Raw genomic sequence first — 13787 nt, forward strand, 5'->3', positions numbered from 1 at the left:
GGTCACCTGCACCATGATTTTTCAGTTTAATTGGCAGTGACAAGTTAGGCGTGATTCCAACAAACTGCCACTGCCATTGGCCGCACCAAGGAGCTGAGCAGCAAGAGCAGCCTTTTATCAGCTTTGGCAAAGGTATCAGTAGAGCAGCGCAGCGTGCCAGCAGGCTGTGGCATGTCACAATTCACAGGGAAATTTACTTATTCTTTGCAGTAAATCCTTGCTTACTTACTCCTCACACTAACCATAGCACATACGATTGATACATCAATTAGATAGAAAGATAGATAGATAGATAGATAGATAGATAGATAGATAGATAGATAGATAGATAGATAGATAGATAGATAGATAGATAGATAGATAGATAGATAGATAGATAGATAGATAGATAGATAGAATCAGTACAGTGCAGAATGAGACCATGCAGCCCATCGAGTTTGCACCAACTTTCTGAAAGAGCACCCTACTTTGACCCCCACTCACCCTAACCCCATCACCCCACCTAACCTGCACATCTTGAGACACTAAGGGGCAATTTAGCAGGGCCAATGCACCGAATCTGCACATCTTTGGACTGTGGGAGGAAACCAGAGCACCCGGTGGAAACCCATGCAGACACGGAGAGAATGTGCAAACTGCGCAGAGACAGTCATCCAAGGCAGAAAATGAACCCAAGCCCCTGGTGCTGTGAGGCAGCAGTGCTAATCACTGCACCACCGTGTTGCCCATACTGTTACATATCGACTCCTTATGAGAATATTTCAAAAGTCAAGACAATTCCCACTGAATTCCATATAATTTAGCCTGTAAATTTACAGCAAAGCTAATTAAATGTCACTTATGATCTGTGTTAAAGCATCTTAACTAAGCACAATAAATCTGCATTCCACACGCATTGAAACATTTTCACACCGAGCCTAGCATGGATTTGGAGATTCGCGGCATCATTAACCTGCTGAACACATTAGCCACACAGCCTAGTCTTCAATTAGATAGCATTCAGTAGAATGCAAGCCTGCCACCTGCACCCCACAGAGATCAAATGGAGATAGGCATGTCTGAGTGGTGGTCAGGTCAGATAGCGTGACAGAAGTGAATGAAAATGTTTCCTATAAGCAAGGGGATGCTGTTGTGGGTTATAAATGTCATTGGTCGATGCATAGTATCATTTCTGTTAATTTATTCAAACTATATTTCCCAATCACAACACAGATCACAGACCTATTTATTGGATTTATTGTTTGCTTAGTGTTTTCTATTTTCTTTTCGTTGTCACACCTCCATCTTTGCTGTTTTCACATTACCTTCCCACCTAGTTGCGGGAGTTGAGTAACTTGGTGGAGAGTTTATGTGAACAGTTCAAGAGGAGGCCATATGTGGAGAGCAAAATGTCTGTGTCTTCGATTTTGCACACCTCTCCTGAATTGAACCTAGGTTGCTGGCACTGTGAGGCAGCAGTGCTAACCAATGTATCACCATGTCAACTACTCAGTAGTTATCAGGGTATATTTGTTAATATTAGGGATTTCAAATGGTCGCAATGCGAATCATAGAACCGTCGCATTTCTACAGTGCAGAAGGAGGCCATTCGCCCCATCGTGTCTGCACCGACCCTTTGAAAGAGCACCATACCTAGGTCCACTTCCCCACCCTATCCCCATAACCTCACCTATCTTGCATATCGTTGGACACCAAGGGGCAATTTATCTTGGCCAATCCACCTAACCTGCACTTCTTTGGACTGTGGGAGGCAACCAGAGGAAACCCACGCAGAAATGAATGAAATGAAAATCGCTTATTGTCACGAGTAGGCTTCAAATGAAGTTACCGTGAAAAGTCCCTAGTCGCCACATTCCAGAGGAGGCTGGTACGGGAATCGAACCGTGCTGCTGGCCTGCTTGGTCTGCTTTCAAAGCCAGTGATTTAGCCCTGTGCTAAACAGCCCCAGACATGGGGAGAAAGTACAAACTCCACACAGACAGTCACACAAGGCCGGAATTGAACCCGGGTCTCTGACGCAATGGGGAAGCAGTGCTAACCACTGTGCTACTGTGCTGCAAGACTGCTCCTGTTGTAATTAGTTTGTTATGATATACATTGCATTGGATGAAATGTTATGTTCTGTTGTTTGTAATGTAATGAAGTAAATAACTACTAGAGAATTAACATGAATCCTTTAGTGTCGGTTTTTATTTGATTCGATTGGAACAAATCATTTTGGGCTCAAATATGCAAAAACATTGCGCAGAATTTTCTTACATTTTTTCTAACTGTCATTCTCAGCGAGAAATGCAATGCCGTCAGTGGGAAAAATCGTCGTATATTCAACCTCTTGAACAAAATATTTATTTCCATGTGTTTCACGTCCGTGGCAGCCTGCCTCTGATTCGCTCACCTCAACACGACTAAATGGTTGCAATCAATGTGGCTCACTATTTAAATGCCTCCCCAGTGCTTGTTCCATGCCCAATCATGGGAGTGGCTGACAGAAATATTGCACCATGATTCATCGAGGGAGCCTTCAGCAAACTTCTGGACGGGATCCTGCAAGACGGCAGATCTTCTACCTTCCGTTGGGCAGGTGTCCTGCCAGCAAAGTCACCAACCCTTCCTGGGAGGCTGTGGCTACGATTGTGAGCACCAGCTCACGTAAGAGGTTGGAACTGCAGTGTTGTAAGAAGATGAATGACCTTCCTCGTACAGCTGGATAAATCGACCTCCTCTCATGTCCCGCAGAACTCTCTAATGTAGCTCTCGTACCTCCACTGATATCTCACAGCCACCCGGTTTGGATGGGGTAGTGTTTGTGCAGTGTGTCCAGGAAGCTTTTCTAACACAGTATGTAGATTGTCCGACCAGAGGGGAGGCCATATTGGATTTAGTACTTGGTAATGAACCAGGGCAGGTGATAGATTTGTTAGTGGGGGAGCATTTTGGAGGTAGTGACCACAATTCTGTGACTTTCACTTTAGTAATGGAGAGGGATAGGTGCGAGCAACAGGGCAAGGTTTATAATTGGGGGAAGGGTAAATACAATGCTGTCAGACAAGAATTGAAGTGCAGAAGTTGGGAACATAGGCTGTCAGGGAAGGACACAAGTGAAATGTGGAACTTGTTCAAGGATCAGGTACTGCGTGTCTTTGATATGTATGTCCCTGTCAGGCAGGGAAGAGATGGTCGAGTGAGGGAACCATGGTTGACAAGAGAGGTTGAATGTCTTGTTAAGAGGAAGAAGGAGACTTATGTAAGGCTGAAGAAACAAGGTTCAGACAGGGCGCTGGAGGGATACAAGATAGCCAGGAGGGAACTGAAGAAAGGGATTAGGAGAGCTAAGAGAGGGCATGAAAAATCTTTGGCGGGTAGGATCAAGGAAAACCCCAAGGCCTTTTACACATACGTGAGAAATATGAGAATGACTAGAGTGAGAGTAGGTCCGATTAAGGACAGTAGCGGGAGATTGTGTATTGAGTCTGAAGAGATAGGAGAGGTCTTGAACAAGTATTTTCTTCAGTATTTACAAATGAGAGGGGCCATATTGTTGGAGAGGACAGCGTGAAGCAGACTGATAAGCTTGAGGAGATACTTGTCAGGAAGGAAGATGTATTGCGCGTTTTGAAAAACTTGAGGATAGACAAGTCCCCCGGGCCTGACGGGATATATCCAAGGATTCTATGGGAAGCAAGAAATGAAATTGCAGAGCCGTTGGCAATGATCTTTTCGTCCTCGCTGTCAACAGGGGTGGTACCAGAGGATTGGAGAGTGGCGAATGTCGTGCCCCTGTTCAAAAAAGGGAATAGGGATAACCCTGGGAATTACAGGCCAGTTAGTCTTACTTCGATGGTAGGCAAAGTAATGGAAAGGGTACTGAGGGATAGGATTTCTGAGCATCTGGAAAGGCATTGCTTGATTAGGGATAGTCAGCACGGATTTGTGAGGGGTAGGTCTTGCCTTACAAGTCTTATTGAATTCTTTGAGGAGGTGACCAAGCATGTGGATGAAGGTAAAGCAGTGGATGTAGTGTACATGGATTTTAGTAAGGCATTTGATAAGGTTCCCCATGGTAGGCTTATGCAGAAAGTAAGGAGGCATGGGATAGTGGGAAATTTGGCCAGTTGGATAACAAACTGGCTAACCGATAGAAGACAGAGAGTTGTGGTGGATGGCAAATATTCAGCCTGGAGCCCAGTTATCAGTGGCGTACCGCAGGGATCAGTTCTGGGTCCTCTGCTGTTTGTGATTTTCATTAACGACTTGGATGAGGGAGTTGAAGGGTGGGTCAGTAAATTTGCAGATGATACGAAGATTGGTGGAGTTGTGGATAGTGAGGAGGGCTGTTGTCGGCTTCAAAGAGACATAGATAGAATGCAGAGCTGGGCTGAGAAGTGGCAGATGGAGTTTAACCCTGACAAGTGTGAGGTTGTCCATTTTGGAAGGACAAATCTGAATGCGGAATACAGGGTTAATGGTAGGGTTCTTGGCAATGTGGAGGAGCAGAGAGATCTTGGGGTCTATGTTCATTGTTCTTTGAAAGTTGCCACTCAAGTGGATAGAGCTGTGAAGAAGGCCTATGGTGTGCTAGCGTTCATTAGCAGAGGGATTGAATTTAAGAGCCGTGAGGTGATGATGCAGCTGTACAAAACCTTGGTCAGGCCATATTTGGAGTACTGTGTGCAGTTCTGGTCACCTCATTTTAGGAAGGATGTGGAAGCTTTGGAAAAGGTGCAGAGGAGATTTACCAGGATGTTGCCTGGAATGGAGAGTAGGTTATACGAGGAAAGATTGAGGGTGCTGGGCCTTTTCTCATTGGAACGGAGAAGGATGAGGGGCGACTTGATAGAGGTTTATAAGATGATCAGGGGAATAGATAGAGTAGATAGTCAGAGACTTTTTCCCCGGGTGGAACACACCATTACAAGGGGACATAAATTTAAGATAAATGGTGGAAGATATAGAGGGGATGTCAGAGGTAGGTTCTTTACCCAGAGAGTAGTGGGGGCATGGAATGCACTGCCTGTGGTAGTAGTTGAGTCGGAAAATTTATGGACCTTCAAACGGCTATTGGATAGGTACTTGGATTAGGGTAGAATAAGGGAGTGTAGGTTAACTTCTTAAGGGCAGCACGGTAGCATTGTGGATAGCACAATTGCTTCACAGCTCCAGGGTCCCAAGTTCGATTTCGACTTGGGTCACTGTCTGTGTGGAGTCTGCACATCCTCCCCGTGACTGCGTGGGTTTCCTCCGGGTACTCCGGTTTCCTCCCACAGTCCAAAGATGTGCAGGTTGGGTGGATTGGCCATGACAAATTGTCCAAAATTCTATGATTAACCTAGGACAAAAGTTCGGCGCAACATCGTGGGCCGAAGGGCCTGTTCTGTGCTGTATTTCTCTATCTCTATCTACCTACCTCGCAGGGCTCCAACACTTGCCATGCTGAACCACTCTCCACCTCACCCACCCCCATTTGTCCATCCATGCTCCACACATCCTCACTGCCACTCACCCCCCACGCATGCCACACAACTCTACCACCTTACCTGGTGCGGCATCCACCTACACTTTCCCCAACTGTCGCATTGCAGGACAAACTCAAGTACAACAGCGAGCCAGTGATGCCTGAGCTTAAGACCCAAACCCCATTTGAGGAAGGAGCCCTTGAGTTTGCCAGCAAGGAGACCGCTCCTGTGCAGAGGGCAAAGTCAGGACAAAGTGACAAGTGAGAACCCTCAACGCATCTAGCCATGGTGCAAGTCTCACATGAGTGACCTTTCTCAAACAGTGCTCCCCTGTCCCACACTAATGCTATCTTCCTTCCATTGCAGATCAATCAGCAAACCAACGTGGACCACCTCAAAGCCCCTGGACATCAGAGACCTGAACAGCTCTGAGGGAGACTTCTCGGAATCTAGCACTGAATAGGTGTCACACCGCACCCTCCATCAGCATGGATATACACACCTTGGTGGGAATAAGTAACAGACAGGCTTTGGGTCACTCTTGGTGAGTACCTCACACTTGATGATCCTCTGCAGGCAGAAGCAGAGACACCTCAGGGATCCAGCACTCAGAGAGATGCTGGAGCCCAAGGCTCTGCTGAACCCCCAGGCTGATGATGTGCCCCTGGGTATGTTCGCCCCAAAGTTGCTGGAGCTGCAAAGACAGAGTCGCGAGGATCAGGAAGATATGTCAGCATCTTTCCTCAGGCTGTAAGACTGACTTAAGGATTCCTAGCGCCTTCTTACCCAGGAAATGGTGTTGTCACTCCAACGCAATGAGGCCAACATTGGAAGTGTGGCATCCTGGCACAGGACATGCACTCCATGGTGGGGGGTGTCTGCTCCATGGTTCAGGTCATGACCACCATGGCTGAGAGCATGAGTTTCATGGTACAGGGATTCAACTGCATGGTGCAGGCACTAGTTGGAATCCACGAGTGTCAGCGCCAGAGGACGGCAGGGATTCTGGATCTCACTCCAGCTGCCCCTCTAACCAATGGAGGAGGCCACGAGTACCGGGCACCTGAAGAGAAGAGGATCGGCAGAGGCACAGCCCAGAGCCTTCCACCCAAGAGATCCTGGCGTGGCCTTGGCCCTGGCTTCTTGGCTCACCTGGGCCTATTCAATGTTGATGTACATGTGGAGCCTCACAGTTAGCACATCCGTGACCTCCATTATGCACTTGTGTGCTGCAGACTGGGAGTTGTGACATGGGTCACCCGTGCAGCCCTGAAACGAGCTACTGGCATAAAGGTTCAGTGCAGCAATTACTTTCAGTGCTACATAGATCATAGAACACAGAGTGCAGAAGGAGGCTATTCGGCCCATCGAGTCTGCACCGACCCACTTAAGCCCTCACTCCCACCCTATCCCCTTAACCTAATAACCCCTCCTATCCTGTTTGGTCACTAAGGGCAATTTATCATGGCCAATCCACCTAACCTACATGTCTTTGGACTGTGGGAGGAAACTGGAGCACCCGGAGGAAACCCGCACAGACACGGGGAAAACGTGCAGACTGCACAGACAATGACCCAGCGGGTAATCGAACCTGGGACCCTGGTGCTGTGAAGCCACAGTGCTATCCACTTGTGCTACCGTGCTGCCTACAGGTAAAAGGTCACCTCCCAGTACGTGTGGTGCCAACTTTTGGTGCCAATGTTTGCAACACCTGGCATAGGTGGTCCCCCGTCCCCCAGGAAGACACAGCCTGGAGCTCTGCCATTGGAGATAGGAGGCACTCCAGCGGTAGACATATGGCTGGTCATGTCTACTCCTAGGCTTCATCATCTATGGAAGATCAATGGGCCCAGTTTACCCCTTCTCTACAGGGGGCTCGTCCTGGCTGTGTGCAGCGGCATCTCGATGTCACTGCTGCTGCTCCACAACTATCAATACAACTGCCAGCTCAACTGGCTCCATGTTTCTCTAGAATCAATAAATGAAAGGAAAAGAACATAAAAGTGAGTGATGAGGAGCCCTGACAATGCCCTGACCCACAGCCCTCTCACGATTTGGGACCCATGCACATCTCCCTATGCGAACACCTTTCCAATGAGCTTCACTCCCTTCCCTCTCTCATACAGTGTTCAATCGCCCACAGTTGTCCCTCTCAAATTCATCTAACAGAAGGGCCTTGAACCTTGACAGTCAGTTACTGTCTCCTCCTGGTCCAGCTGCTCTCCCGCTGCCAAATGCCCCACTAGCCCCCCAGGTGTGAGGACTGAGGGCAATTGACTGCATTCAATTGTTAAAACCTCACAGGCGAATGGGACAATGCTACGCCATGTCCTGAAAGGGGTGTCTGATGAGCCCCTTTGTCCTGCTGCCTTGCGTTAAGATTGCCACGTGTTATACCTGTGTCATGGAAAGGGGGGCACAGTAAGAAGTCTTACAGCAGGTTAAAAAGTAAGCAGGTTGAAAGTAATCGATTACATTCAATAAAAATCCCTTGAAAAGATTTATTTGAAATCACTAACTTTCAGAGCGCTGTGCTGACCCCGCTCCCACATACCTCCAGTTTCCACTCGCGAAGGACAATCCCTCAGTGGAGAAATGGCCACAAGTACAGCAAGGGGGAGCCGAAAAACGAAACCATGCACACCAACTGCCAAACCCCTTGAGACCTCGAGGACCACAGTAGTGAAGGGCCGCCAAGTCTTGTAAACACCCCCCACCCCGAAATGCTGAGACACAACCCCCCCTCATCACACCGGCACGCAATTGAATATTTTGTGAGTGGGAAGTCCCAGCGGGAGTTACTGCCAATGAGTGGCCATCAGGAGGATTGGAAGATCCCACTTGCAGGTAGGGTTGGAAAATTCATCCCATTACCTGTGTAAAAATCAATCCCATTACTTTTGGCCCCCAAAAATTGGTCTCAAAATTTGACTTTTACCTAAATATATACAGTATATCAGAACTTTAGATTTTACTGGTTACCAATTTCTGAGGATTCAGTAGCAGTGGTTTAAGACCATGATAGCTGACTTCTTGCAATTATTTTCCAGAACTGACATCTTGAGCTGCCGGTTTCAAGCTTTTCAAGGGATTTTTATTGAATGTAATCGATTACTTTCAAAAAGAAAAATGTCACCAAATGAATACAATTTTTCTCAATTTCCTTATCTATTTTCTGACTTTAATTTCAAGTTTTACAACTGTAGGAGCACTGGATTCCCAAAGACTGGCTACCAAGGGCTCATAACAAACAATAGTTTATTCACTCGCTGAGCAGCCAGTGCCTGTGATCCGGGGGAAACTCCCACTGCTGAAGTAACCACCCATCATGTGACCATTCGGTCCACAACAAACATTTTCATCTTTTCCATCTGTATTTAATCATCTGCGTCACTACTTTACATACCTCCTTTTGCTTATAAATTATTTCATCAATTTTCTTGCATACGTTTGTTGGAATTTCAGTCATTTTATCCCAGCACCACATTGGTCCTCAAACTTGCAAACCTCTGCCCGCATCGAGGGCGTGCAGTCACTTAGTGACATTCTTCAGCGTCCCAGGTTCGATTCCCGGCTTGGGTCACCTTCTGCATGGAGTCTGTGTGGTTTCGGCGTGGGTTTCTTCTGGGTGCTCCGGTTTCCTCCCACAACTCCCGAAAGGCATGCTGTTAGGTAATTTGGACATTCTGAATTCTCCCTCTGTGTACCTGGACAGGCGCCGGAGTGTGGCGACTCGGGGATTTTCACAGTAACTTCATTGCAGTGTTAATGTAAGCCTACTTGTGACAATAAAGATTGTTATTATTATTCATCTATTCAGCATCAAAGGTGAGGAACTACGGGCGCGATTCTCCGAAATGGAGACAAAGTCCCGACGCCGGAGTGAAAACCGGAGTGTTTCACTCCGGTGTCGGAGCCCGCTCCCAGCCCCATATCCTCCCGCCCCCAGGGGGCTAGGAGCGGCGTCGGGTATTTTACGTGCGCTGGGCTTTGGCGCCGCGTAAAGAGCGGCGCCACGTAAATGACGCGGCCGGCATTGCGTAAATGAAGTCAACCGCGCATGCGGATGGATCTTGTGGGGCGGCAGAGGAAAGGAGCTCCTCCTTTAGAGAGGTCGGCCCGCCGATCGGTGGGCCCTGATCGCGGGCCAGGCCCCATCGGAGTTCCCCTCCCCCCCGGTGAAGGAACTCCCCTCCCCCACACACACACAGGCCGCCCCCCCCAGCGTTCCCGTACAGTTCAGCCGGCAGCAACCAGGTGTGGACGGCGCCGGCAGGAACCTGTCGGGTCGGAGCGGCCACTCGGCCCATCCAGGCCGGAGAATGCCGAGGGTACCGGAGAATCGCTGTTGTGAGTGTCTCGAGCGATTATCTGGCTGGCGCGGCGCAGAACTCGACGGGGCCGTTCTCGCTGGTTTTGAGAATGATGGGACAGCATCAGACCGGCGTCGCGCGATAAAATGGCGCGGCCGGCGATTCACCCAACCGCCGCGGCCTCGGAGAATTGCGCCCTACAAGCCTGTGCCCTCTTTGAAGACATTAAAAAAAAACATAATTCTCTATTAATTTTCAACATGACGAAGGTTTCTGTCAGCAGGACAAGTTAAGAAACATTAAAATGTGCATATGGTCACAAATGAAAAATTCTGAAATGTCCTCAGGATTTTTTTAAAAACCTGAGCTCGGAGCTAATCCTTTAATCCTATTGGTTAGAACATTTCTGTAAACATCGCTTTCCCATTTGATGTATCTTATCTCTTAACATTAGGATATTTACAATTCAAGCATTTTTACCCGCATTTTCATTTCAATTTGAGTCAATGTAATTTTTAAACAACTGGAGTAGGGTTTTTGCTTGCTTATATCAATAATATCGGCGCAATCAAAAATGAATCAACCAAACCAGCACAAACGATCTGGAAGACTAAAACACAAGCTACACGCAAAACTGTTTACATTTGTATTTACCTTTCATCTTTTTTATGATGGTTCAAAATTCAGTTTGTCCATATCGGGCCCTCCACACAAAACTGCATGCACGTCCAGGACAAAATTGCTAGTTTCCCATCAACTGCGCTTGTTAGGGAAGACTCTCACTAATTGCACTAATTTTCTGCAGCATTCAAACACCATTAGGCACATTTTATAGGTTGCCTTTGTATCAAAATATATTTAATTTACTAAAAGAATTGACTAATGTACAGCAATTAAATTATTAAATGGCTCATTTTTTTTTATTAAGTCATTCTAATGATTTCCAATTAAAGGGAGGACTGGGTAGCCTTATTAAGAATGTTTATTTTTAATAAACTCATTTTCAACTGTTTTATTAAAACTGCAGCTGGTTGCCACTCTTAAATGGATCGACGTTTGCATTTTAATGGATAAAAAGAAACAATTAGAACATAGAACAGTACAGGCCCTTCGGCCCTCAATGTTGTGCCGAGCCATGATCACCCCACTCAAACCCACGTATCCACCCTATACCCGTAACCCAACAACCCCCCCCTTAACCTTACTTTTATTAGCACACTACGGGAAATTTAGCATGGCCAATCCACCTAACCCGCACATCTTTGGACTGTGGGAGGAAACCGGAGCACCCGGAGGAAACCCACGCACACAGGGGGAGGACGTGCAGACTCCACACAGACAGTGACCCAACCGGGAATCGAACCTGGGACCCTGGAGCTGTGAAGCATTTATGCTAACCACCATGCTACCCTGCTGCCCCAAATTATTTTGCATTACACGACATGATTGCACTGAATCATGGAAAACTTTATGCAATCAATTTCACGCAATTGCAAACTCATTTTGGGTGTTTTTATCTTTTTACACTCTTACATATTTCGGTAAATCATGATGAGATAAAGATCCATCACCTTGTCACGGTTTTTCAAACTGCGGGTCGCGACGCGCAGGTGGATCGCGGGCGGGTGTCGGGAAGGTCGTGGAGTGATTGGTCGCAGTGTTCCCAATCACGGTGGAAGCATCCAACAGTGGTGACTGGCTTTTATGAATGCCGGCCATGGCCGCCTTTTAAGAATGATGGCTGCAAATGGCTTTTCAGAATGCTGGTCACAAAAGGCTTTTAGGTTGAGAATGCTGGCTCCAACCGGATTTTAAATATGAATGGAAACTTTCCGCCATAAGTGGTGGCAGAGAGCAGGTCACTCGCCTGGTATGTATACAGCATCCGTGCTTTGGATTAAAACCATGGCTGAGAGACTTCTCCATTTTGTAGTTGCCAGCAAGCAGGCAACAGTACTGTGAAGAACTGAAGATGGACCATTTTGTAATAAAGAAGAGAGGACCAAAGACACAAACAAACCACGATATCGCAACTGAGTCTGCAGGAGAGAGCTGCGCTGGAGAGTCCATGACAAGACAAAGCAGTGCTGGTATAAAGGAACATAGGAACATAGGAATTAGGAGCAGAAGTAGGCAATTCAGCCCTTCACACCTGCTCTGCCATTCAATCAGATTATGGCTGTACCCAAAGCTCCAGAGATTCTGGTGAACAACCCATTAAGAAGAAACTGAAATCAGGAACAAAGCAGTATAACGATGATTCACTGTCGTGAAGTAATGGAGGATAGAGCTCTTGTAGCCAGACCCAGAATTATGCAAGATGAACTTCTCCAGAAAATACATGAAGGTCAATGGGAATGGAGAATTGTAAGCTCAGAGCCAGATCAGCTGTGTACATAAATATCTCCAGATCCATCAACAGATTGGTGTTGACATGCAATATATGCCAGAAGTACAGAAATACACAATCGAAACAGAAGATGATAGCTACTGAAGTACCACCCAAACCATGACATGCTGTGGAAGTTGGATTAGTCACGTACCATCAAGAATAGTGTTTTACAGGCACAGATTCGTACTCAAAGCTCCCTTTTATCTACAAGGTGAAAGATTTGAGAGCCACAACAACACAAGTTCTGTTCACTGGTCAAGGGATTTCGGAAAAATGGAACCCAATTCAACTTCAGAGAATGAACTCATTTATTGAACAGAATGGTTTCAACATTTGACCTCGGTCACCACTTTAGCCAGGGGGACAGGGGTTCACCAACCAGCGAGACAGCACCAGCTTCCTCATCAACCACGAGACAGCACCAGCTTCCTCACCAACCAACGCGACAACCCCTGCTTCCTCACTGACCAAAGAGACAACACCGGCTTCCTCACCAGCCATCGAGACAGCACGAGCATCCTCACCAACATTGAGACAGCACCAAGTTTCCTTAACACCCAGCAGGGCACAACGAGCTTCCTCACCAACACCATTTTGTTAATGTTAACAGTTTCACATGTCAAACATTAAGCACAACTCCTACAACACCAGGAGGTACTCGCACACTATTGTCTGTGCGGCATGCCAATTGATGAATGATAAATCTGCAAGATGGCAGTACAACGTCCCACTAGCCAAGCCATGCCGTGAATGATATTTTTATATGAAACAAGCCAAAAAGACTCTTAAGTTGTTCTAAAAGTTAATTGTTAATCCTTTATAGTTGAGGAAAAATATTGATGATTGGAGCAATTATATTGATATAGAAGCATTATATTTCTTCTAAGAAAGAGGGATGATATATTTTTATATTGTTCATTATGTTCGTACAGTATAGAGTCTCAAAAGTGGGAACCTCAGGACTAAGGCTGTGCCACATTTTGCGTTGGGCACTTCAGGACATGGGAAAAGCTGGGTAGGGTTTTATCAAGTGTTGCTTGGGGGATGGAAAGGCACTGGCGCGAAAGCATTGAGACAGATGGTGCCACACCATGCCAATGCAGAGCCTAGCTGAATTGTCCAGGTGATTTTATTTATTTTTTATTTTTCTCAATTAAAATTGATGTCTGCCATATTCTAAAAACGTCTAGTTCTTGGACAGACAGGTTTCTGCACTGGACTGTATATAGAACATAGAACAGAGAACAGTACAGCACAGAACAGGCCCTTCGGCCCTCAATGTTGTGCCGAGCCATGATCACCCTACTCAAACCCACGTATCCACCCTATACCCGTAACCCAACAACCCCCCCCCCACCCTTAACCTTACTTTTTAGGACACTACGGGCAATTTAGCATGGCCAATCCACCTAACCCGCACATCTTTGGACTGTGGGAGGAAACCGGAGCATCCGGAGGAAACCCACGCACACAGGGGGAGGACGTGCAGACTCCACACAGACAGTGACCCAGCCAGGAATCGAACCTCGGACCCTGGATATCCAGGTCCCACTGGACGCCACTGCTGAAGGACAGTCGTGTGTCGAGTGACAACATATCTGTCTGTTAGAGACACGGAGAAATACAAAC

The sequence above is a fragment of the Scyliorhinus canicula genome, chromosome 14, assembly GCF_902713615.1.
Source record: "Scyliorhinus canicula chromosome 14, sScyCan1.1, whole genome shotgun sequence".
In the NCBI taxonomy this organism is placed as follows: Eukaryota; Metazoa; Chordata; class Chondrichthyes; order Carcharhiniformes; family Scyliorhinidae; genus Scyliorhinus; species Scyliorhinus canicula.